This window comes from Trichechus manatus, unplaced genomic scaffold (assembly GCF_000243295.1).
Source record: "Trichechus manatus latirostris isolate Lorelei unplaced genomic scaffold, TriManLat1.0 scaffold00027, whole genome shotgun sequence".
Lineage (NCBI taxonomy): Eukaryota > Metazoa > Chordata > Mammalia > Sirenia > Trichechidae > Trichechus > Trichechus manatus.
Window position 1 is genome coordinate 16370335 of NW_004443963.1, and position 3696 is coordinate 16374030.

Here is a 3696-nt window from a genome sequence, read left to right on the forward strand (position 1 = left end):
GCAGGACGTTGTTCCTGCAGGGGACTGTGTGCCTGATAGCTGGGTCTTTCTCGCCCTCCTCCATAATGACTGACACACAGTAGGAGCACAGTGATGTATGTGAAGGAATGATGTGCATGTAGGTGAACATACATGGGCAGCAAAGTGTGGTAGAATGAGCCAGACAGCTCTGGGTTTGAATCCTGGCTCCCCCAACTATTAGCTGTGCATCCTTGGGCAAGGGTCTTGACATCTCTGAGCCTGAGTTCCTTTCCAGGTTGTAGAGAGGATTAAATCAGAGAATCCATGTAAAGTACATTAGACAGTGCCTGGCACACCATCGGGTTCAGTGAGTGGCAGTTACTGTTACTAGCATCTCGGGGATCTGCCTGCAAAGAGTGGCTACCAGTTGACCTTGGGCTTGAGATCAGTCATTGCTTCTTATCCTGTCCAAGTGCTGTCCTCTAACGTTCTTGTCTATGCTGGTAACCCTGGGAGCTGGCAGAACAAGGGCAGATCATCATCCCATTGAACAAAAGCAGAAACAGGTAAACTGAGACCCAAGAAGGGAAGTGATTGACTGGTGTCTGAGCTGGAACTTGGCATCTTGACCCTGCCTTTTTTTTTTAATTGAAGATTTTTTTATTTTTTATACTGTTTGCATTGCTTCTTTTGTTGGGTAGATGTCTTGGATAATCCATTCGAGGGAAATCACTTAGTCCAACTTGATGAAGCCTATATCCTTTGTGTACTGATGGGAACACTGTTGGCACATATTGAGGCTGTATTTCTGCATTGGACCGTCTGGTTTGAGCACACACAGCGAGAGCGGGGACCCTGGCTGAATTTTTGCAAGTGGCTCCCGTAGAGCTGCTGGTGACCCAGGGATGCACCAAGGCAGAAGGGGCTTGGCCCTGACTTTTTGTTCCTGGGTTTCCTGAGGACCCACTTGGGGCCAGGCTCTCTGTGACTGTGTAAGAGGGGTGAGTGCTCGCCTTGTCTCATTGATGAGCTGGGAGTTTGTTCATTCATTCATTCACTCATTCATCATACCTTTCCAGATACTCACTAGGGGACATAGCACAGACATGTGTGAGGATTGAGAGAGTGGTGAAGGAGGAGGAGGAGCCCTGATGGCACAGTGGTTAAAGCGCTCGGCTGCTAACCAGGAGGTTGGTGGTTTGAACCCACCAGCTGCTCTGTGGGAGAAAAATGTGGCAGTCTGCTTCCGTAAAGATTATAGCCCAGGAAACCCTAAGGGGCAGTTCTACTCTGTCTTATAGGGTCTCTAGGAATCGGAATTGACTCAACGGCAACAGGGTTTTGGAGGAGGAGGAAAGAGGGGAAGGGTAGGCCCTTTTCAGATGTGGCACTTCGTGCTGCCCCTGGAGGGGCTGGAGCTGCCCTTAATGACCACCTGAGCAGGGTGGGCTGCGTGTGGCTAACAGAGGCTTCTGGCCTTCCACCAACAGCAGGCAGCTGAGAAGCTGGGTGGTGGTGAGGTGGCTAGTCAAGGTTGCCAGGCTCAGGAGATGAGGGAGCGGGGACTGGACCCCAGCTCCTCCCACTCCATATCCCCTTTCTTTCACTGAGTCATCCAGGCTGCTGCCCAGGGCCAGAGCAGGGGACTGGGCTACCCAATGGCCACGGGAGTTGGCATTGTGAACGTATTCCTGCTCTCAGATGGCTTGCCTCTGTCCCCTAAAGGTGAAAGTGGGATGATCCAGTTGGACTGTAGTGTTTGTGTGACCTCCAGGGACCCTCCTGGAATGAAGTTTGCTTATTCTTTGATGATGTCTCTTTATAGTGAAATAGCGAGCTGAATGATGATGATCTTAGATCTGGACCTGGACAGGTCAGGGTTCAGATCCTGTGCTTGCTTCACTCAACAGCTGTGGGATTTGGCCAAGTTATGCAATCTTCCTGTGCCTTAGTTTCCTCATCTGTAAATGATGAGGTAGGAAACCTGTCTCATAGGAATGTTTCCAAGAATAAAAGAAATAAGGAGTGTCAAGTGTTTAGCATAGGGCCTGGGACAGAGTAGACATGTCAACTGCATTCTCTCAGTCATCTCAATTGTCACTTCCTGTCCAACATTGTCCAGGTGGGATGGCTAATGAACTTGGGATAATACCAGTAAACCAGTTGTTCGTTGAGTTGATTCTGACCCATGGCGACCCTATGTGTGTCAGAGTAGAACTGTGCTCGATAAGGTTTTCAGTGGCTGATTTTTCAGGAGGAGATCACCAGGCCTTTCTTCCGAGGTAGAAACCCTGATGGCTAGTGGTTAAGAGCTACGTCTGCTAACCAAAGGTCAGCAGTTCAAATCCACCAGGCACTCCTTGGAAACTCTATGGGGGCAGTTCTGCTCTGTCCTATAGGGTCGCTATGAGTCAGAATCAACTTGATGGCAACGGGTTTGCTTTTCTGGTTTTTGTTTCCTTCCAAGGTGCCTCGGAGTGGACTCAAACCTCCAACATTTCAGTTAACTTCTTTGCACCATTGCACAACCCAGTGACTCCTATTTTATTTTATTGCTGTGCTTTAAGTGAAAGTTTACAATTCAAGTTAGTCTCTCATACAAAAATTTATACATACATTGTTATGTGACCCTAGCTGTTCTCCCTATACTGTGACAGCACACTCCTCCTTTCCACCCCGGATCTCCCGTGTCCTTTCAACCAGCTCCTGACCCTCTCTGCCTTCTCATCTCGCCTTTGGACAGGAGCTGCCCATTTAGCTTCATGTATCTATTTGAGCTAAGAAGCACACTCTTCACGAGTATTATTTTATGTCCTATAGTCTAGTCTAATCTTGGTCTAAAGAGTTGGCCTCAGGAATGGTTTCAGTTTTGGGCTAACAGAGAATCTGGGGGCCATGTCTTCCGGGGTTCCCCCAGTCTCAGTCAAACCATTAAGTCTGGTCTTTTTACTAGAATTTGAGTTCTGCACCCCACTTTTCTCCTGCTCCATCAGGGACTCTCTGTTGTGTTCCCAGGGACTCCTATTGAGGATAATATTGTCTTGAAGAGAGTAAAACCCAAGGATGGCTAGTGGATTGGAGATAATAATATTCTGGGTATAATGAAATGCAAGAAAATCTCTTCCCTTTCTAGGGTGAAGAGTTGAATTTATGGAGATAAGAGCAAGAGACTCAGGCATAGCCCTGGGGGTTTGTGCACATATCAAGGTGCTGCTTGGGTTCATGCAGAAAGTAGAATATCTTAAGAGGCTTCGGGGCCTCGAGGGCACACCCGTTCCAGCTGCCTCTCTCCCTCCCCCCAGTCCCCTCCAGGCAGTGTGCAGGCTTCACTGCTCACCGGCATTTTGTATTTGTCTCGCCTCCCTAGCAGGGGGCAAGCTGAGAAATCAGAGAGCTTGAATGTCTCCTGTTTTGGACTTAGACGCTGGAGTTAAAGTCAGTGACTCGGCCTCAGCAGGTGCACATGGAAGGAACTAGATGCGAAGGTGGAAGATATGTGTCCCAGCTCTTGCTGTTTGACATTCAGGAAGGCAGTCCCCCTCTCTGGGCTGGTTCCTTCCTCTGTACAATGAAGGAGTTGGCCTCTGTGATCTCCAGGGGTTCTTCCAGATTTACTAGCAGGGGTTTACCGTTTTCTAGAAAAGGCCCACATCTGGTTTTGTCAAGGTTGCCCAGCTCAGGAGATGATAGAGTGGAGTCTGGAACACAGGTCTTCCCACTTCGTGTCCCCCGTTG

At 48.9% G+C, this 3696-nt stretch overlaps 1 pseudogene; it reads right to left on the bottom strand.

Moving 5' to 3' along the window:
* Nucleotides 1-694: 694 nt before the first annotated feature.
* LOC111820113 (40S ribosomal protein S29 pseudogene) lies at nucleotides 695-984 on the bottom strand (annotated as a pseudogene).
* Between the last annotated feature and the right edge of the window lie 2712 nt (nucleotides 985-3696).